We start from the raw sequence: 21984 nt of genomic DNA on the forward strand, positions 1-21984 counted from the left end.
AAGACTCTAAGGGGCACTGAAGGCAGGGGACCTGCAAGACCACACGGCAGATCCTCTCTGGACAAGGAGCGGAGCCTCTAAGTCCCTACAGGAGGAAAGGGAGTCTTTTTAGTGGGTAGGACAGGCCTTGGATCAGGCAAATCTGGGGTTCCCTTGGGTGAATTACTGTACCTCTCTGAACCTCAGTTTCTCCATGTGGAAACTGCGGTTACTAAGACCTACCTTGACAATTTGCGGTGCGAATCTAATGAAATAATGTAGGCAGATGACTTAGTAACAGTTCCCCTGGCACAGTAGATACTCACTAAATAGGTATGTTCAGTACCAACATGAAATAATGAGTGATGGTGATGATTTTGTCATCAGACCCCTCTGAAAGAAAACAGGAAATCTTAGCAATCTAATACATGACATGGACAAAAGCAGCTGCTCTGACTTAAATTGAGGCTGGAAAACCAGGGGCCCGCCCCCCTGACCCCACCTGCAGCCACTCCCGCTTCCACTCCCCCCCCCCCCATCTCTGCAGAATGGCTTAGGGTCCTTGGAACCAGCCCAGAAACTACTGGTGGTGCAGCAGAAAGATGATGCTATCAGGAGGCTTGAGAGCCTGTTCTGGCCCCAGCTCTAGGACACCCCGCCTACTTCTCTCCTGAAACCTCAGTTGTAAATGTAAAATGAGGAGGGTGAGCAGGGCCCCCTGGGGGGCACTTCAGCTCTCGGATTCTGTGTCTGTGGCCGTAACAGCTCTGTGATCTGTAGAGTCCCATAGAACCCACTAGTTGTGAGAACACGCCACAGAGCAGAGGTCTCTGCGCTGGGCTACAAGCAGGAGTGCCTCCAGGGCCTCTGGGGTGGGGGCAGGCACAGGGGTGGGCCAGGGGCCCCCAGCCCCCCAGAGCAGCCTGGATCTCCACCCAGGAGACCTGGTCCCAAATAAAAACAAGCCGTTGTCAGGATTGTATTTGACTGTGAGAAACAGACTTAAAATAACAAGACTTAGACAAGAGCAGACTTTATCTCTCTTTTACACAAAAGCCGGGAAGTCAGCAGTGCGGGCCTGGCATAGCTGCTCAGCTGCACGAGGTCCTCGGGGACCCAGGCTCCTTTCTGCTCACCGCACCACCATCCGTAGAGTCGCCGGTGCTGACCGGTCCTCATGTTCCAAGATGGCAGCCAACAGACCAATGCTCCAGGAAGGAAAATGGAGGAAGGAACAAAACAGATTGGGATGAAGGGTGCATACCAACTTTTTATTTTTTTTCAGGGGCTGGGGATTGAACCCGGGACCTCATATGTGGGAAGCCAGCACTCAACCACTGAGCTACATCAGCTACCCAGTCTTTTATTTTTTAACTAATAAAATGCTCATTTTAGAATAGCTTTTAGATTTACAGAAAAATTGCAAAGGGAACACAAAGAGTTCCCATGACCCCTACATCCAGGTTCTTTTATTATTAACTCTTGTATTAATATGGTTTTTTTGTCACAATGAATGAATGCATATTGATACATTATCATTAACAAAAGTCCATACATTTCCTCAGAGTGCCTTAGTTTTTACTTAAATTCTTTCTCTGGTCCAGGATCCCATGCGGGACACCTCCTTACCTTTAATTGCCATGTCTCAGGCTCCTGGTTTTGGATGACCTTGGCCATTTTGAGGAGGGCTGGTCAGGCGTTCGCAGAATGCCCCTCGAGTGGGGGTTGCCTGTTGTTTTTCTCTTAATTAGCCTGGAGTTATGGGTTTGGGGAGGAAGCCCACGGAGGTAAAAGAGCCTTTCTCATCACATTGTAGGGACACCAGGGATCGTTCCAGTTTTTCACGATTATGAGTAAAGCTATCATAAATATTGGCATGCTGGTTTTTGCGTGGTATACCAACTCTTAAAAAAAAAAAAAGGTTTCCTGGAAGCAGCCCTGCAAACTTCACTTACATGCCGTAAGCTGACTTCAGTCACCTGACCATCCCTGCCTGCAAGGTAGGATGGAAAACGTAGTCTTTATTCTGGGCCAGTTAAATTTTAAGGTTTTGTCAGTTAGGAAGAAAGGGGAGAGAGGATCTATTTCAAATAACTAGTCATCTTGGCCAACAGGGCGTGCCAGAGAAGGAAGGAGGGCACATCGGGGAAGTATGAACTTGACATACTTGAACCCTCTATTTTGAGGGGTTGGTTTCTTTCCTGGGGCTGTTGTAACAAATTACCACAATGGGGTGGCTTGAAACAACAAAAATATATTCTCTCACAGCTCAGGGAGTCAGAAGTCTGAAATTCAGGTGGCAGCAGGTTCTGATCCTGCTGAAACCTCTGCGGTGGACTTACCTGTCTGCTAGCTCCTGTGGTTGCCTTCAGCCCCCTGGTCTTCCTTGGCCTGGAGCTGCATCACAACAGTTTCAGCCTCCATCACATGGCCTTCTTCCCTGTGTGTCTTTGTGTCTCCAAACCTCCCTCTCCTTATAATGCCACCAGTCATTGGCTATAGGGGCCTCCCTAACCTAGTGTGACCTGTCTTAACTTGATTACAATCTCAAAGACCCTATTTCCATATAAGGTCATATCTATAGATACGGGGGCTTAGGACTTCAACAATCTTTTGGGGGAGCACAATTCAACCCACTGCAGGGGGTATCCAAAAAAGTTGGCCAATATCACTGAGACTGTAAAACAGAACCTTGAGGTGGGGAGATGGGGAAATTGTTCAACTCAATAATTCACTCATTCAAAAACATACCGAGCATCTGCTTTGTGCCAGGCGTCTCTCAGGGAATGAGGTGGGAGTGGTCCATGGCGCCCCTGAGGTTTACTGCCCAGCGGTAATGGTCAAATCACATTTTAAATAAGCAAGAGTTTTGTGATGCTCTCAGATATCTAACGGTCTAATGGGACAGGGTGGAAAACCGCTGCAGTTTCTACAAATTCCAAGATCTACGAATCACTCTATGTTTGCTCAGCCTTTTCATTGCAAGGTAGCTGAGTCCGTTTGAACTATAACAAAGTGGCCTGTAGGGCTGTCCCATTGGCATCAGATTTTCCTGCCTATGAAGCCATTTCCCTGGGCCTGACACCAGATGATCGCCAACTGGTTTGAGCAGGTCGGTGGGTTTGCAGAGGGCGCTCACAGAAGCAGCAGGTCTACTCAGGTTGAGATGCTTCTTGTTGCTTCCCTGGTTCCCAAGAACTCCCAAGAATTTTCTTGTGAAATTAGTTCGACAGATTCTCAAGTAGCTCGAGTCACCTGGAATTGCCTCCAGGTGTGAGCTCTAAATTTTACTTGGAGTAAAATTAAGCACTTTAGAATATTTATTTGCATTAATTTATAAAGCCTTCCAGAGATGCCATGTCTTCCTGAACTATCATCTTCAGAGCCTTTCTAAAGTTTGTTATAACATCAGAAGGGTTTCCTCCAAAAGCAGAGGGTCTGGGGTTAAAGGCACTCACCGATGTCAAGACTGATTTAGTACACTTACTTCTGGACACTGCTTAGGCTGATGAGTGTGGAGGGGGAAACCAGAACAATTGGCCAGCCCATGGTCCCAAAATAGGATTGGGAGCTCAACCATACTGTATTTCAATATAAATAAATACATGTAAAAATTTTACCTGATCTGCCCTTGCTGGGGAATCTGAACTTTTTTCACCCCACTGGGACCCAACTCCCCCAGACATTCCAAAATAAACCAATAAATAACAGGCTCTTTCTGGCTCTTCAGTACCCAAGTTAAAATGTATTCTCTCTGCTTCCTTCGTGCCCCATAGCTCATGGCTGGAAGGGCAATTAAAATACTTATGCCATTGTGCTTCATCTCAGAGTGAATTACATATGGGTTCGGCTCCCAACTAGATGTCACCTACTCAAGGGTCTTGGACTTGGTCCCCTTTGCCTGCTCCACCAAGCCCAGCAGGTAGCTCATAGCTATGGATGGCAGCCCAAAGTCCCAAGTTTCCTACTTAGTAGTCTCGTAATCTGGGCGAGCTATTTCATTCACCTGAGCCTCAGTTCCTTCTCTGTACCACGGAGCTAACACCCTCCCAAGGTGTGCATGAGTACAAAATGATGTGACGGAGCAAAATGTCCTGCACAATGAATGGCCCAAACCAAGCTCCCAGAAACCATTGATTGAAAATAAAAACAGATGTCCATGAGTATCGGAAAGATGAATTAGCGAATGAGCACATGAACGTTTCTCTCTGAGGTTGTGCAGGCCGTTAACAAGAAAAGGCTGGAGTTATGTTAATTCCCATTAATATCCTCAGAGAGTGCAGGGCGTGGGGGGTGGGGAAAGATGGACAGGCAAGCCTTGAAATGCAATCAGCTCCTGTTTTTATCCTGTACGCTGCAGCTTTATTGTCATGAAATATGTTCATTTTAGCATAGGGCAATCACCCTAAATAGACAATGCAAGGGTCATGAGATGGCAAGGGGAGTTTTCACTGAGCCGCTGAGTGTCTGCTCTGGATACGGGGTTGCAGCACGCGTTGTTTCACGTACTGAAAGCGCCCGCAGATGTGATTATAGATGCGGGGCCGGCTGATGGATACTTGCGCGGTGAGGCTGCATTGGACTCAATTTATCCCCCAGCAGTCATTGTTGCTATTGATTGATTTTTAAATTAGATGAAGGCAATCAGTAAATACCACCCAATCAAGTTCTAAAAACATACAGGAGATTAGACAATTTAGGGTAATCAATGGAAATATTCCTTGATTTGCTACCACTCAATTTTGACCATAAATTACAACTATAACTTGCAAGTTAGTAAGCTATAAAGCAAGTGGATGTGACAAGAAAAACTATAAGAAATGAATTAGGGGGATGAAGCAGAGCCGCTGGTGTTGTCCTATAATGAGGCGAAATGACTCTTCCCTCAAATTTTGCATTTCTTGTTGGGCCTCTTCACCAGTTCAAACATGCAGGAAAGCAGAAGATTTGTCTGCCCTTTAAAAAAAAAAAAAGGGCAGAAAAATTTTTTTTGTTGGGCAGAAAATTTGTGGGCATGGGGGTAAAATATAATAGCCATTCTTCTCTCTAGCAGATGAGTTTGAACAATAACTAATCAACCTAATTTTGTGGCTGCAAATAAATGTCATGTAATTTTAGGCTCAAAACCCCGCGGTTTGTTAAAACCCTCACCTACCTCACAGACACTTTCAAATGCTAATTTGAAAGTCACACTTCTCTACTGTTATTTCCTACAAAGTCTGAAATGTAACAATAATTAAATGTAATTTTAGACCAGAACTTCATACTTTTCAAAAGCTATATTTGTCTAATTGTACAATCTGCCCATCTTCCATATTTTTAAGAGAAGCGCATTCAGACTGTGGTTTTATTTTTCTTTCTCCAGCCAGTGGGCGAATGACTTAGAGGAAACAGATTTGCTTTCAGGAGCTCGCTGCTTCAAGGCAAAGGCAAAGAGCCCTTCAGCAGACTTCATTCGTTCATTCATTCATTCATTCATTCATAGGTGCATATGAATATTGAAAGAGAGTCAGATGGCTTCAGATTTTCTCATCCCTTCTTTTGTTGGTACTCCTAGGAATGCTATAAAAGTGGGAAATGACTGTTCAAATGCTAATACCCTGCCCAGATCATCTGGCGATGTTCTGAAATGTTGGGGGAGGCCAGTTCTTCTGCCTCTCCTTGGGGCAGTGGGCAGGGTGGGCCTGGCATGGGTCTCCTCTTTCCTGGTTTGGTGGGAGGCTGGGAGTAGAGTCGGGGGAGGTGACTTGTCGTGACAGACCTCTGCCCTGGTGGGACCCACTGGAAGTGAAAAGTGAAGGGATTGGGACCTGGATCATGTGATTTCTGGTTTGGAGTCTGAGTTAGGAAGTCGTAGGATCCCTGTCCTCAGAGACCCCAGAGAGAAGGGTACCCGGGAATCTACCTTTGTGACAGCCTTGGGGATTCAAGACCAGGGCGGGAGCACACGTCTGAGGGTCCGAGGTTCTCTGGAAAGTGGTTGGCTAAGTGAGAAAGGAAAGATTAAAGTTGAAATTATTTTTTTTCTGGAACTTGGGAACTTAATTTTTAAAATTTGTCTTGCTCTGATTTTTAAATTAATATAGGACTGTAGAAAATGTAGAAAATTCACAAAATTACGAGGCAGAAAATTAAAATCACACGTAAGCCTAGTACTCAAAATAACTACTGTTTTGCTGCATCTCCCTTCATATTTCTTTCCAGCATTTGGCCGATGTATGCAAAAATAAAGTTAACATGTCTGGCTGGTGCCTGCTTTTTTCACTTAACATTGCATAATAGACATCATCTCATGCCATTAAATTTTCCAAATAACACAGTTTCCAAAGATGGAAAATTCTCCGTGGTAATTGTAATACTCGTTAAGAACCCACTCTGAACCAAGTCTGACATGCATCATTGTGGGAGTGCTTCATTACAGCCTTAGGCTGTAGGTACTATTAGCATCATTGCCATTTTGCAGATGAGGAAACTGGAGTGAGCAGAGTTGAGTAACACGCTCATGGTGGCACAGCAGAACCAGGATTGGAAACCAGGCAGTGTCCCCAATCAACCACAGGGCTGTGCCCTTGGAATTTATGCACGGATGGAGAGGGGAACCCTTTTCAGTATGGAAAGGAATCTGAGCTCTGGTCCCAGCTCCTTCTGCACTGCTCAGACCACATTTGAATTGCTTGACTTCTCTGTGCTTCATTTGCCAAATGTGCATTTGCCTAAGAGAATGCCAGGCATAGAGTTGGTCGCAGTTCACGCTTGTTGAGGGAGCACCTGGTAACAGCCTTGCTTTCCCAGGAATGTTGTGAACACCAAATAAGCTCTTCTCTGGGGAAGTGCTGTGCTCAAGTGAAGCGTCCAGTCTACCAGTTAACAACAGTGTGTGATGATTGCCGACTGGCAGGCTGTGGTCCAGGTCTGGCTAGCAGATGGGTTTCATTTATGCTGCACATAATTAAAGCTTTTCATTACTATTTTATTTTATTTTTTTTTTTAATTTTTTATTGACTTTGTAATAATATTACATTAAAAATATATATGTGAGGTCCCATTCAACCCCACCCCCCCACCCCCCCTCTCCCCCCCCCCAACAACACTCGTTCCCATCATCATGACACATCCATTGGATTTGGTAAGTACATCTTTGGGCACCTCTGCACCTCATATACATTGGTTCACATCATGGCCCATACTCTCCTCTATTCCATCATGTAGGCCCTGTGAGGATTTACAATGTCCGGTGATTACCTCTGAAGCACCATCCAGGGCAGCTCCATGTCCCGAAGACGCCTCCACCTCTCATCTCTTCCTGCCTTTCCCCATACCCTTTGTCCATTATGTCCACTTTTCCCAATCCAATGCCACCTCTTCTATGTGGACACCGGATTGGTTGTGTCCATTGCACCTTTATGTCAAGAGGAGGCTCAGATTCCACCTGGATGCTGGATGCAATCCTCCCATTTTCAGTTGTAATCACTCTAGGCTCCATGGTGTGGTGGTTGTCCTTCTTCACCTCCATCTTAGCTGAGTGTGGTAAGTCCAATAAATCAGATTGTAGGTGCTGGAGTCTGTTGAGGTTCATTACTATTTTAAAATCAGGAAATTTCATGTAAAAATCCAGATTTTCAGATTTTTGAGGAAAGTCAGAAAATACACCCTTCCAGGTCCACATTCCACATGGTGGCCAGCAGCAGGAGCTGATCAATGGCCACCTCCTGTAGATGGGAATATGCTCTTTGGTGCCACAGTCCTCACCACTCCCTTTTGCACCACATCTGAACTGCTTCCTTCACTGATGCTGCTTGCCCAGCCCCAGGGGGAGTGTGAGTTTGCAACCTACACAGTTAATATTTCCTAGAGACAGAAGTCTGTTCCAACCTTCTCCAAGAAAAGCCCTGAAATGTATGGCTGGTCTGTTTACTGACACTCAAATATAAGTCCACAAGGGCTGTGTCTGCTCTATTGTGTTCCCTGCTTCCTCCCAGCTGGCCGTGGATGGAGGAGGTACCCAATAATTCTTGTTGATGAATGAATAAATAAGAAGGAGGCTAAAATCTCAGTGAGATGCAGGTGGTTTCAGGCAACATAGGTGATTAGTCTGACAAGCCAACTCATGTGGGCATCCCAGCAGGTGTAGGTAGCTGTATGAAGGTACCTGTGGGTGCTGGTCAGGTAGACAGACTTGGCCAGAAGCCTGCTCCCTCCCAACCCCCTCCCCTCAAGGCCTCTACCCTCAGGAATGAATTTCTCTTAGCCCTTCTACAGTAAAAGGAAAAGTGGCTCAACAGCAGGTCAGGCTCTCTGCTGGGGAAGGGATAATCAATCCAACCTGGTATCTGTCTTCACCTGATGCATCCTGAAGCATCCTCTCGCCTTGCCTTCCTAACGGCTCGTCACAACCTGGGGGAATGAACAAACACATGCAGGTGGCTTTCCCCGGGGCTTGGAGTGAGGAGGTGGGCAGCTGAGCCTTCCTCGTGGGTCTCCCGGCTCTGGACTGGCGCTCTTCCCATGATATCACACTGCCTCCAAGCGTGGGGGTCTGTGATGGTAGAAAAGCCTTTCTAAGAAAAAAAATACAACTTCTAGCAAGGGAACGTCCAAGCACAGGCCCAGAGGCTCCTCCTGCCTTGGGCCAGGGGTTGCCATAACCTCTTAGCAGCACCAGAATGGCCGTTTCCTCCTAAGGAGACGGAAAGGCAGGGGGAGGAGCAGGGAGCCCACGGGGGAAGGCTCAGGCCCAGCCTGTCTGCAGCAATCCGGTAGCTTGTTAGGAGCTACAACAATTTACTAACTCTCGGTGCCTCTGCTTTTCCTGCCTGGGGAATGGGGCTGCTGGGAGCTATCAACACAGCTGGCATAGCAGGAGCTAATGCTTCCTGAGCACTTTCTCTGTGACAGGTATACACTGGACATGCATTCGCAGTGCATGACATATAGCAAAAGCCACACGAGCACTTGTTCAGCTAGTTGCTTCCTTATAACCCCATGTGATATGTTCATTACTATCCCATTTTTTAGATGAGGAAACTGAGGCATGAAGAGATTATATAACTTGCCCAAGATTGTGCAGCCAGTCAGTGGAGGAGCTGTGACCCAGGCCAGTTAGCCTGACCACAGACACTGTACCTCTCATTGCAAAGGGGCTGTGCACATAGTATTGGGCTGAACTGTGTGAAAATGCCACTTCTGTCGCATCCCACATCGTTGAACATTGACAGTCTCATCTGGTCCATCCCACCCAGTGCTCAACAACCTCTTTTTTTTTTTTTTTTACCACTGTTTTTTTTTTTATTTTATTTTTAATATTTATTAATTATTATTATTATTTTTTTAAAATTACATTAAAAAAAATATATGAGGTCCCATTCAACCCCACCGCCCCCGCCTCCCACTCCCCCCACAGCAACACTCTCTCCCATCATCGTGATACATCCATTGCACCTGGTAAGTTCATCTCTGAGCATCACTGCACCCCATAGTCAATGGTCCACATCATAGCCCAGACTCTCTCACGTTCCATCCAGTGGGCCCTGGGGGGATCTACAGTGTCCCGTAATTGTCCGTGAAGCACTATCCAGGACAACTCCACGTCCCGAAAACGCCTCCACATCTCATCTCTTCCTCCCGTTCCCCACACCCAGCAGCCCCCATGGCTACCATTCCCACACCCATTCCACCTTTTCTCTGTGGACATTGGATTGGTTGTGTCCATTGCACACCTATGTCAAGTGAGGGCTTAGATTCCACATGGGTACTGGATGCACTCTTCCCGCTTCTAGTTGTAGACACTCTAGGCTCCATGTTGTGGTGGTTGACCTTCAACTCCATGTTAGCTGAGTGGAGTAAGTCCAATAAGTCAAAGTGTAGGAGCTGAAGTCTGTTGAGGCTCTGGGCCTGGGTGTCATATTATCAGTCCAGAGATTCAAATCCCCTACATATATCTTAAACCCAGCACCAACTACAATTCCAATAAAGTAACATGCAAGTCTTGTGAAAAGAGATCCCCTCTGAGTCCATTTCCATCACGCAGAAACACCAGCTCCAAAGAAGGGCCATCTGTCGTGGCAGTGAACCCCTTCTGCCATGACCATAGAACCCGTGGGTCTCTTTATCCCTCAAAAGAACCAAAACCTGGGTCAACAAACTCTTGATGAAGATGATGCCGATGATACTGACTTGAATCCAAGGAGGACAATGAGGGGGTGGTTAAGGCGGCAGGTCCGGGCCCTCTCACCAGGCTGACCTCCCCAAGGGTCCTTGGAGGGCTGGGGAGCTTTAGAGGAATTGCCTGGGAGGTGACCAAGAGAAGTGAGCTTTCCTTTATCATGGTACAGAACTAAAGGGCAGACCAATTAATCATGGAAGTTTCTAAAAGTGCTTTTATTTTGCCATTTAGTATGCCAGCGAGATCATTTCCCTTAATGTATACTCCTGGTATTAACACGCCTTAATCCATCACACGCTGTATTATGAAATTAACCCAACTCTTCTCCAGGCCATACATCATCAGAGGGATTACCTCATGGGTGCAAAGACCCTCTCCCTGGGCTGCGTGGCTGGGCTGCCCCCATCATTTTTTCTCGCCTCGCCTGACAGACGAGTTGGTTGCATTAGTGAGCAGATGGCTCCTGGGCAAGAAGAGGGCGTCCCCTCCCCTGGCGCCTCTCCCTCCAGTGACCCAGGTTTGCAGGGGATACAGCTGAGAGAGAGTGGTGTGCACCCAAGGCTGTCCTCCCCTCCTCCCCAGATGCCTTCAGGCGAGCCAGGGGTCCTGTCCTTAGGCCAGGCAGGGCTGTTTGCTGTCGGATCTCTCCATTCCGTGACCCATCGTCTCAGAGTCCAGGGTCAGGGGTGGCAGAGGAGACTTCCCTGCATTAACCAGCTCCAGGGAGCACCTGTGTTATCCATCCGGATCATCTCATCCCTGTCTCCAGCACATCCTGGCCCTGTGAGCCCCCCTGCACCACAATCCACCCCGTTTTTGCCTAGGGAATGGCATGTCTTCTCAATTCCTTGCTTGCTCTTACCCATCCTAGTCTATCCACAGGCAACTCTCATTAGCTCTACCAACAAAGAGCATCAGGCATCCACTGCTCCCATGCATCCACCCTAATCCAAGCCTGGATGGCGCAGTCACCCCTAACTGTTCTCCCTGTTTCATCCCTCACCCCCCTGTAGCATCCTCTCCACAGATCAGCCCAAGGAATCCTAGAAATGCAAAGTGGGAAGGTGCTAGAAATACCTTTTTGGCAGACGCATCATAGGTGCACGCTCAGGTGCATACATGTGCGAACGTTTCTTCAGATGTCCGCTAAGAAGGGGGCACTTTGAAGCTCCCTGAATGTCGTTTAGAGCTCAATTTAAAGAACCAAATCAAACCATGGCATTGTCGTTCCCCTGCTGAAAATCCCCCAGTGACCTCTCTTTGCCCTCGGACAAAACACAGAACTCGTTATCACAGCCCCACGTGCTCTAACCTGCTGAACTTTGTGACACCACTTCTGGCCTTGCCCCTCGGTCCTTCTTCCCCACCCTCCAGATTCCATTCTACGCTGTAGATCTGGGACACACTCAGCCCACTTGGATCACAAAGGCTTTGACCTTGCTGTGTCTTCTGCTCAGACTCCGCTCAAGACCCTGTGGCTGACTCCTCTGGGCATTCTGGTCACAGCTCAAAAAGCACCTGCTCAGAAGAACCTCCCCTGACCTGCTCATTTGAGTATCTTTGCCCTCACCCATCACCATCTCCTACATGACCATGGTTTATTTTCTTTGTGGCACCCAAGATTACCTGAAATGATCTACACAATGGTGTACCTGTTATGATCAACTCACATGTGTCTGGAAGGTTCACGAAAGCAGGAATGTGGTCTCTCCACTCATCCCTGTCTCTCCAGGGCCCTCCCCTCTCTTCCTGGACCCACTTGCCATCCCATCTCCAAGGGGCATAATGTTACATCCAGCTTAGAGGGAAAGAGGGAGATTGGTGGACAAGAGCGGCCACAGGGATGGACTTGGGGGGGAAGCAACCAGAGCCATAGATGTTTTCAATCTCTTCATGTGTGGCAATGAAAGTCCTTTCTAGTTCTAAATCCCGCAGTTTTCTTGGACTAACCCTTCCCCCAACGTGTTGCATCTTTACCTGAACACTGTGAAATGGGCATATGAGGAAGAGGCAGGTGAAATATGGGGCAGCTATGAATGCTTGGAAAAACTTCTTGGCCCATGACAATAATCTAGAAAGCCAGTATTCAGGCTCCTAGGAACCCTTGTCTATATGTGGAAAGAGGTAAGACTAGGGGGCTGGCCCCAAGTGGGACCTGGGCTGGAGTCTTGAGCTGGTGAAGCAGTAGGGGAAGGGTGGAAGACTTGCCTTCCACTGGGCCCTGTGGACATGTTTGTCAACCCTGGGATTCAGCAGACTCACAAGCTGGCCTTGCTCTGTGTAGCATCCATGAAGGTGTGGGGCCTGGGCTGGGGTGAGAGGTCCCATCCACGAAATGCAGGTGTGGAGGGGCGAGGAGCTAGGGCTGCCTGGGAGGAGCATCTAGTGTAAAGGAAGCTTCTGTCCTCACACACAGCTCAGAATGGCCAGTTAGGAGCCCTGAGCTGTGGCATCAGGGACACTGAGTCCTGGAAAGTTGGGGCAGGCATTTTGGGTCTGTCTTAGATTAGATTCCCCTAATAGCAGACCCTAATTGGAGGCAGGAGTTTGTGGAGGGCTGGGGCTGGGTGATCCCAGGAGGACAAGTGAGGCAGTGGAGAGACACGGAAGGCAGAAACCTAAATAGGCTATGTCCGAGTTGATACGCCTGTGAGCAGCTGTAGCACAATCCCACTGGGACCCTCTGAGGAGTCCTAGGAATCAGCCCCTGAAGGCCTATATACCACCATGCCCACCCCCCATGAATGTCAACTTATTGGTAAATTGACTCTTTGAAGATGCTCTTGGTTCAGATGAGGCCAACTGGACTAGGGTGGGCCCTAACCCCATATGACTGATGTCCTTATAAGAAGAGAAAATTTGGACATGGTGGGGGGGAGGCATGTGACCGGGACAGAGATTGAGTTGTGTCACCACAAGCCAGTGACCTCCGTGGATGACCAGCCATCCACCAGAGGCCTGCCCAAACCTTGATTTTGGACATCTAGCCTCTGGAACAGGTGTTCTTAACTTCTCGGTTCCACAGACCCCTTTGCCAGGCAGGCGAAAACCACAGGCCCCTTACAACACCCACACTGTACTGTGTATTATTTAATAAATATATCACACCTGCCCGCAAGAATAATGTTTGTTTTCTTTTAAATTTCAATTCAAGGTCATAGACCCCTTGTTAAGAATCCCGTTTTAGAGCCCCAAGACAATAAATTTCTGTTTTTTAAGCCAACTCATCTATGGTATTTTGTTACTGAGCCGTGAGCAAAGAGGACCCAGGGCAGGGCATTACAGCATCTGCCCCATGGCCTCTGTGGTCACAGACTCGGGGCAGTTATTTGGAACCTGGCTCTGTGGGTCAACGGTTACAGCTACAGACCCATGGCAGCCTTCCTGGGTCCTCCGGGTAAGGCCATGTCATCTGGCCACAGGCCACTGGGCAGCAGCCAGAAAGAGCAGCTCTCCCACCTGCCTCTGCCAGGCTTTATCCATCATGGTCAGTGCTCCGAACCTGTGTGTTGAGTAGATGGATTCATAAAAAATAATCTTCATGGATATTTGCTGACAGCTTACTAAAGGGTATGTATCTCATTTCACCCTCACCCTTGTAAACAGTAAGTGCCACTCTTTTCTCCCTTTACAGATGAGGAAACTGAGGCACCAGGAGGTTTCGCAATTTGCTCAAAATCTGAGTCGGACGCTTGAGCTCAGTACAGTTCTGTGGAATGCTCCATGACAGCAGAGGCTTAGAAACCACAGGGGGTGGACCAGCCTGGAGCCCAAGGAGATTGTTTGCCTCATAAGCTTGAGTTTAATCACGGGCGCTCCTCAACTATCCAGAGGCCACATTCCCCATACCCATCAGTGTCAGTTCCAGCCCAGCTCTGCAGGGGGTTAAGGCCTGAGCTACATAGTCCGTATGGCTGCAAGAATGCAAGGCCCGGTCAGATGGCAGGAAGGAGGGCCCAGGCCTGTGGTGATGGGCCCTGGGCAGCCCCCCAGACAGGGAGGCATTGGCCAGATTAAGGCGTGCCAAGCCTGCAGACATGCCACTGAGCTGCAGGTCAGGACATCCTTGCTCAACTGAGATAGATGGGGGTTATTACCACCTTCCCTTGTCTACATCTCTGCCCCTGCGGCTCCTTTCATGGGAAAGAGCAGGGTCTCAGGAAGTCCTGTAAGGAGCTGACAACCAAACATAGGTCAGGAAAAGGATGCAAGTGATGAGTTGCTTTACAACCAGCCGCCTTGCACAGATAGTGGGTTGGGCTGCTTTCCCTGGATCAGCAGGGAAAGGTTTGGTTACAGATTAACAGCTGAAGTACAAATCATTCTAGACAGATTTGTTGGAAAGTCAGAAACCACACCACTCCAATCAGTCTGTAAACTCTTAAAGATGAGGACTTTTTGTATGTTTTGCTCATTTCTAACTAGGTATGCCAATCACAGGATGGATGGATGGATGGATGGATGGATGGATGGATGGATGGATGGATGGATGGATGGATGGATGGGTGGATGGATGGGTGGATGGGTGGGTGTGTTGGTGGGTGAGAGGATGGATGCATGGGTGGATGGATGGGTGGATGGATGGATGCATGGGTGCATGGATGCATGGATGGAAGTCTGGATGAATGGATGGATGGGTGGGTGGATGGAGAACAAATGAGGGAGAGTGCATGTAGAACTGCTTTGGAAATTAAATAGTATATTAACATACTTCACCATTGTAAAATGCTAGTTCCAGGTCCTGTGACACTTTATAAACTTCCTTAGCTCAAATCATCACAAAAACCCTGCCTTGCAGATGCTGTTATTCTGTTGCACTGATGAAGAAATGGGGGATCTGGTAAGGTTGATTAACTTCCCTCAGGACACAGGGCTGGTAAGGGGTGGGATTCAAACCCAGCAAAGTGTGCCTTAAAAGGGTATGCTCTTCTGACTATATCCTGACGTCCTCATCATTAGCCCAGATGACTGTGCAGTGAAGTCCCATGGCTACCAACAGGCAGGCAGCTCATTGCCCCTGATTTAAATAGCCCCATGGTAATTCCTAAATTAATTTGCTCTCTTTTTGAAGTTTAATCTGTCTTCTGTCTCACAGTCACTTGTCTTTTCTTGATATTGTCAAGGAACCTATCTCTAACCAAATTCATCTCTAATTCACCCCTTCTAATCACTTATTATATGAAACCAGTTCTTGCTAAAACTGAGTGTACAGTGGGAGTCAAAAGTTTTCAAGCAGGGAAGGACTTCTGTGAATTAATTAGTTGCAATCCCTTTTGATTCCTCTAGAGGTCTTCTTAAAAATAAATCTTGGTTTCAAAAGAATAATCCAGAAGGCTGAAATTTGGCAGATAGGTAGTATCTAGATAAGCAAGTACCATCTTGCCCATTTCACAGGGTTTTTAAGAAGTTCATATAAGAGAATAAATATGAGAACACATGGGGGAAAAAAGTAAGAATTTGAAGATATACATATTTAAGTAGCATGTGTAAATATATGTATACATTTATTGCAAGCTTATTATGATCCCAAGGACAATACCTACATTTTACAGTATTTTCTATTAATCTCTAGGCAACTAGTGTGGATAACTCTATTTTACAGAAATAAATGCTGGTTCAGAAAAGGCAAGGGGCTGGCCTGGTGAAGACTGGTGCTCAGTGCCTTTGTCACAGAGCTGGAGCACTTACCACTGCGATTCTCATCATGGACTTACAAAGTACACTTAGAGGAATTCAATGCAGGCCATGGACCCAAAAGAACTCACTTTCTGGTGAGAAAAGGGCACTAAGATGTCCAGAAATAGTAGGGCTACCTTGAGAGGCTCATGTTCAAGTTCCAGGTCCGAACTTAATGTATGGCTGAAGTGGGATCCAAGGCATCCTCATAAATTCAGGGAGTGAGGCTGAGCCCCCAGAGTCCCCATTGTAGAGGATTGCATCTGTGTCCCTCTCTTCCAGGAAGAGGAAGCTGAGAAGGAGACACGGACATCCAAGCAGGAGTAAACAGCATCCCGGGTTGCCCAGGTGTAGCAGTCATCACACTGACCCCAGAGGTTTATGAAAATTCAGATTCCTGGGCCTTACCCCAGACCAACTGAATTAGACTCTGTAGGGGTGGGACCTGAGAATCTGCATTCTTAAGTTCCTCCAGGGAGAATTGGATGATGGACCAGTTTGGGAAATTGCTGGTGTAGGAGAGAAAATACCTAGGTTTGGGATCTGAATGTGCAGGTACCAGCCTGACTCCAGCAATGACGACAGGTCGTGTGATGCTGGGGAATCCCTTCCCACTGGGTGGGGGCCCAGCCCAGCTCCCAAACCTACACCTTTCCAGCCTTGCTTCAAAGATCAAATTAGAGAATGTCTGTGAAAAGTTTGGGGAACTGGAATGTGTTCTCTGGGGCCAGTGGTTTTAGCCAAGTCCTTGGGGCCTCAAATCACCTTCCAGCAGATCTCCTGGTCACCTTTCCAAATGGCCTGGGTGCCAGCCAGCCTGACCTCTTTGCCTTTGCAGGCAAACATTCAGCACAGCCTTCGTACATTTGCTCAGGTCGTACCTTCTGTCAGGAAATCCATCCCTCAAATGCCAAGTTCTTGGTCCGCCAAGGTGTTACATAGATTTTGCCTTCAGTAATAATTCTAGGCAGACTTTCAATTGAAATTCCCCAAGGCAGGAACTTCATAGCCCAAGCACCGTGCATGTGCCTGCACATAGTAAGAGTTCAGTAGATAAGCTGGAGGTATCCAGGCATTTGCTGAGGATGCTGTGGAAAGTCCTCGAGGGTAAGAGTGTTTTGGCCAAAGGACTTTCAAGACCTCTCCTACACTGATATTTGGACTTTGGAATTGTTGGATGAATGGATGAGCAGATAAATGGGTCGATTTTAAGCCTCTGCTAGAAGAGACAGAGGTCCTGAAGCTTGCAAAAAACAAACAGCATCTCCAGTAGGGAGCCAGGATAGGAGGACTAATGTTTTGACACTGATTCTAGAGGCTTCTACCAGCCCCAATGCACAGGTGCCTTAGGCTTCTGGGGACCTTGCCCTCAGTCTCCACCCTATGAAAGCCAGCCTGAAGGCCCAATTGAAGGGCAGGGGTGACTGCTCATCGTTCGTTCTGAACCCAGGGTTTTTCCACAACCTCTGGCTGTGCATTCCTTCAGAGCAAGCTGGTGGGAGGTGAGCAAGGAGGCCAGGAGCTGCTCAGCACCTCTGGAGATTGGTGGGTCATAGACCTCAGACAGAAGGACCTGACCACTGGAGAGGTGCCCAGAGGGATTGGGGGCCCCTTCCTGGGAATCTAGAACTACAGTTTAGTGAGGAAGTCACTGCCCACTCCAGCACCCCTCTCTCCCCATGTTAGAACCACAAAATGTCAGAGCAGGGAAGACTCAATGAGATGGCTAATCCAGGATCATATAGGCAAATGCATTCAGGGCCAGAAAGGTAGCCGACATGGGTAATTGCACCGGGGATGCGTCTCCGGGGAGGGCTTGGCCTGTGAACACACCTGGAGAGGGGATGCCCTGCCCGAAGGCTTCCAGTCCTCAGAAGCTTGAATGCCACACCAAATAACAAGCTCCTGAGGACCAGACATCCTCTCGCCACCTAACCCAAAGTCCTGACTGTCCTGATGGAAAACCCAGTCCTAGAGAGAGACAGGGCTCGCTGGGATGAGAGCCAGACCAGCATTTTTTTATGCATTCAATCATTCATTTGGTCAGCAAACTCACCAGGAGCCACGCAGGGACAAGATACAGCCTCTGTTTCCAAGAGGTCTGGAAATCTGGACATAGCAGAGCTGAAAGGACCTTAGAGAAAGCCCCATTTTATAGGCCACAGAAGGAGAGAAATGAGTCCAAGTTCACTCAGAAAGTGAAGCATATCGGCGAGAACAAGGACTCGAGCTGCAGTGTGATGCGTTTGTGTGTGCATGTTGACTGCATCCATTTCATTCAAGCCTTCTATGAGGCTAGAGCAATACCTGGAACGTACCAGGTACCCGACAAGGACATGGTTTTTGGATGATGACAAACTTAGAGATTCTTTTTCGAACCTCTCAGGCTAGGATAAATGCGCATCTGGCATCCATCTAGCCCGGGAAGTCTTCTGAGGGATCAGCATGATTTTCCCCAAATTCCTGAGCATTTTCCCGAGGGTGCCAAGATCACGGTGACCTCTTCCAATTCATAATGAGTATGGAATAAGCAGAGAGCAGCTCAAGGTGAGTCATTCATTAATCATAAACAAAGCAGGCCTTGATCAAGGGCACATCAGCCCAAACCATAAAAAAGAAAAGGGGTGAAAGGGTTGCCCAATCTCTGTATTTAATATTAACCACATTATGTTTTTTTCATTTGAATTCTGAGAATGATTGCTCCCCACTCCCCAGTTTTGTATGAACTCAATCCAAAGTCAATTTTCCTTGAATACATAGGTACTGGCCTCAGCGGTACTGAGGGTGGCCCACGGTCATTCACGCTGGATGGACGCCCAGCCAGCAGGACCACCTCCGCAGGGCATGGAAGGGACCTTGTCCTCAGTCCCCTTTTCAGCATCACCTGACACGTATTGGGAGAACAAAGATGGCCAACGGGGGACCCGTCCTTGGGAGACACACACCTTACAGGGTTAGAAACTACCAGTGCCACATAAACTGTGCCAGTTGCCATGTGTTGGCACTGCTGGGTTGTACCAACAGGGCCTCCTCCTTCTAAGGAGGTTTGATAAGACAGTCTCACCAGGGAGCATGAACGTGCCATTGTGGTCTGCGTGATCATATTTACATATCTTTCTCCTTTGCTCCTCCCAGGGGTCCCCTGATATAGGCAGGGCAAGGCGTGTGTGCCTTGTTTTAGAAATGGGCATACTAGACTCCAAGAATGGACTAATACCCAGCACGGAGCTCTTCCCACACCCCGGCCCATCTCCCCATCCCGCCTCTGAAGCGGCCACTGTCATTCCACAGAGGAACGCTGTCCCTCCCAGGGTTGTTTGTGGCTTGTCCAAAACGGAGGTGTTTGGCCTAGTAAATAACCGTGCGCTGTGCGTGCCACGTGCCGCCTGAGCGCCTCTCCTTTCTCTGGTTCCCGCAGCTCTCCTCTAATCCGCTCCACTGTCTCTCCAGCTGGAGAGATGACTGGGGTCTACAGCGCACCCTGAAGAGAGAGTGCAGCTCCCTGCAAAGGTGGCAGAGCCCGAGTGGCGTGGGTACGCCCCCTATGTAATTTGCACGGCATGGGAGCACTATGATCCAAAGGTGAAATTCAGGAGTTTGCCCCGAATAAAGCCCAGAGATGGAGGGGAAGGATAGGGAGATGAGAATAAAATTTGACACTAATTACCTGGTGCCTGCTGGAGCAGAATGAGGCAGAGGTTGCTGCCAGGGCAAGGCTGGTTGGTGCCATTTCAGTAGAGCAGTGAGGTCGGCCAGCCTGGTGGGCAGTGCTGGGGGCGGGCAGCACCTATGGAGTTATCACAAGCATCATTTGGAAACCCCAGGATGTTCAAACTGGACAGGCCCTGAGAGGCTTTCCTGCCTAGGAGTTCTGATGTCTGGTGACTAGCGAGATGCAGAAGAATTTCCTGGGATTCTGTTAAAGATGCAGGCAAACTGGGTCCCACCTTCAGATTCTGAGTCACGAAGGTCTGGGCTGCCACCAAGGCAGCATGTTATTGTTCAGCGCCAAGCATGACTCTGATGTAAAGCCCATTGGGAAATCACTGTTCATTTGACCCAAGAGGAAAATAAGCACAGAGACGAAAAAAGTTCTTGGCCAAGGTCCCACAGAGAGTTAGAAGCAGATTTTTTTAATGACCTCTGGATTCCTCCCTCCATCCCTCTGTCCCTTCCTCCCTCACTCCCTTTCTCCCTCCCTCCCTTCCTTCTTCCTGCCTTCCTGCCTTCCCTCTTTCATTCATGCATTCATTCAACAAACATTGGTTGGGTGCCTACTATGTGCCAGGCACTATGTTAGGCACAAAAATAGCCATGGTCCCTCCCTTGCTGGAGCAAGGTCCTTAGTGGGAAGGACCAGCATTTATCAAATCATCACACACCTAAATGTAAAATAACAAACTGATCAAGAGACAAGATACACGAGAGTCTTTAGCAGGAGGATTGAGCGTTGCCCAGAGGAGGCCTCAGTGTCCTCTTCTGTAAAATGGAGACTCATCACTTGCCCTGCCTCCCTCGTCACCCATACAGCTCACACTGGGTGTTAGCAGGGAATGGATTTTGCAAACATAAAAGGAACTCTACAAATGGTGGGCTTATTCTGACTCTGATAGTCACTCAATAAATATTTGTAGAATTGAATTGCTGAATTGAATTATTCTTCAGAAATAAAGCAAGGATTAGCAAGAATCCCCAGCACCAACCCAGTGTTTATTCAATTTTCCTGGTTGTGCTGACAAGAGATACACTGGATCTGCTGAATCTAAACAAAGATGAGCAGAGAGAGTGACTTCTACTGATCCCTGGAATGCCCGAGCTGGAAGGACCACAGATATCATCTGGTCTGTATCTGTCCTCAACTTCACAGAATGGGAAATGGAGGTCCAGGGAGGGAAAATTTTGTTTAAGGTCACACATGGAGAGAGCAGCAGTTGGGACCAAGAGCCAGACCTCCTAAGTCCAGAGCAATAGAACAGACAACAGAAGAACTGAAAAATGGACATGACTTTGGTAACCAGATGCTAGGGGCTGTTATTCCATGTGTAGATAATCCCAAGGTTGGAAACATCTTCCACATATAAATGCAGGATGAATCCCAAAGTTCCCAATGGCATTTCTCCGCAGGCCGCGGCCATAAGTAAATGTCTACACATGTGTAGGAGTTGCCTTCACCAGCCCATCGTGGGTTTCTGTTTTAGTAAAAGCACCCTTGTTTCTCTTTGGGGAAACTCTTTCACCCTCCCCACTCTCAGACCATCAGGTTTAGGTAGGGTCGAATCCATCTCCTTCCAGGGTGGGTAAGTACATGTCTTGGGCCTCGTTCACTGGCTTATTCCATCTCCCTGATCTTATTGGTTATTTCAGAGAAGGACTCATGATTCAAGGTGGTCCAATGAGAGTCAGCCTTGGGATTTGGGCTAGAACTATTGGGAAAGGGCATAGTATTTCCATTGGTTTTGTTAAACTAGTAAAATGTTATCCTGAAGCTTCTCGTGGCCATCTTTCTTCTAAGCCAGAGAACCTTTCTGTTAATGAAGTCAACACAATGGGAAAAAATGCCAAGAAGTAAGGAGAAACTGAGTCTTGCTGATATTGGGGTGGGGGGTGGGGTCATGTCACTAGATGTAGTCAAGCCTATGGTTAGGTATTCTGTACTTTTCATTATAAGAGCCTGTAATTCCCTACATGTTAACCAATATGGCACAGAGCAGAGGCTTGTGATCCCTTCCTTAGCATGGAGTTCTGCCAGGCAGCATTGCCTAGTCAGGGCCAATTTCCCAGCCTCTCTTGCATCTATGTAACACTGTGTACCTGAGTTTTGCTCAATGAAATTAGGATCAGAAGTGAGGTGCACCAATTCCATACAAATTTCTATGCTATCTTTTGCATTCTCTTTTCCCATCAACTAAATGTCAAAACATCCAAGAAGGCCTTGGAAAAGCCACATGTTGAAACTGGCATCAGCCTGGGCCCCTGAATGACTATATGGAGCAGGGGCCTGCCTCTCCTGCTCATACTGCCAACTGGACTAAAGTGAATGAGAAATTTCCATTGTGTTAAGCCACCAAAATCCTGGGACTTGTTTCATAACAGTTAGCATCATTTTAACTAATTCATCTATGTATTAATCAGGGTTTTTTTGTAATAAACAACAGAAATCAATTCTG

At 47.7% G+C, this 21984-nt stretch overlaps 1 long non-coding RNA gene across 1 annotated transcript; it reads right to left on the reverse strand.

The window, feature by feature from the left end:
- Positions 1-950: 950 nt before the first annotated feature.
- On the reverse strand, positions 951-19826 carry LOC101442837 (uncharacterized). The gene is made up of 3 exons (XR_187880.2): positions 19485-19826; positions 5885-5963; positions 951-4935 (listed from the first exon to the last, which is right to left on the reverse strand). It is a non-coding gene; the product is annotated as an uncharacterized lncRNA (long non-coding RNA).
- Positions 19827-21984: the final 2158 nt, after the last annotated feature.

The sequence above is a fragment of the Dasypus novemcinctus genome, chromosome 18 (genome assembly GCF_030445035.2).
Source record: "Dasypus novemcinctus isolate mDasNov1 chromosome 18, mDasNov1.1.hap2, whole genome shotgun sequence".
In the NCBI taxonomy this organism is placed as follows: Eukaryota; Metazoa; Chordata; class Mammalia; order Cingulata; family Dasypodidae; genus Dasypus; species Dasypus novemcinctus.